Source organism: Mus caroli, chromosome 1 (genome assembly GCF_900094665.2).
Source record: "Mus caroli chromosome 1, CAROLI_EIJ_v1.1, whole genome shotgun sequence".
NCBI lineage: Eukaryota > Metazoa > Chordata > Mammalia > Rodentia > Muridae > Mus > Mus caroli.
Window position 1 is genome coordinate 133,052,301 of NC_034570.1, and position 1,163 is coordinate 133,053,463.

The window sequence follows — 1,163 nt, forward strand, 5'->3', positions numbered from 1 at the left end:
ACTAGACAAGGCTGTCCACTTTCTCCATACCTATTCAACATTGTACTTGAAGTCCTAGCCAGAGCAATTCGACAACAAAAGGAGATCAAAGGGATACGAACTCATAAATATCTTGCAAAAGGAGTTTTGGGATCTTATCTGTGGTCATTCCACCTGTGTTGTCTAGCCTTTTCACGCTCCTCTGAGTTCAAAGTGTTCTAATTATTTTGTTTCAGGAATTTTCTTAGGGTCAGAAATCAATCTGCAAGTCAAAGAGAAAAGTCCCAAGTAGGGGCAATTAAGGTGACTTCCTTGAGAGCAGGGGTTAGTGCACTCAGGACTTTCTCAGGGGAATACAAAATCAATTTTGTCAGAGAAGACATGTGTGAATCATTATGGTAATAGCCTCCCAAGAGTGTAAAATGCAGAGACTCAAGCCAAAAGTACAGGGAATCAGATCAATGATCACAGCATATGACTCAGCTTTGCCAGTACTTTGTCAAACAACTGTGCTGGCTTCATGACTTTCCCTAATCCTCTAGGAAATGGCTATACCAGTGAAGAGTCCTAGCTCCAAGGACAAGAAAATATTTTCAATAAAATCATAGAAGAAAACTTCTCTGACCTAAATAAGAGAATCCTATAGACATAAAAGAAGCTTACAAACACCAATTAGATTGGACCAGAAAAGAAATGCCCACTGCCACATAATATACAAAACAAAGAAAGTATATTAAAAGCTGCAAGGGAAAAAGACCAAGTAGCATACAAAGGCAGACCTATCAGAATTACTCCAACTTCTCAGCAGAGATATGAAAACCTAGAAGACGCTGGATAGATGTCTTTTATCCTCTACGAAACCGCAGATGCCTCTACTACTATACCCAACAAAACTCTCAATTACCATTGGCGGAAGTAACAAGCTATTCCAAAATAAAGCCAAATTTAAACAATATCCATCCACAAATCCAGTTCTACAGAAAATGTTAGAAGAAAAAACTCATAGGCAAGGAGGTAAAGTATAGCCTAAAAAACCCACAGGAAATAGAAAATTATATGCCACCAAATAAAAAATAAGGAAAACATACACACCCATACCACCTCACATCCACTAATACCAACAATATCAAATAACAAGAATTAACAATCATAGGTTATTTTAATGTCTCTCAGCATCAATGGAC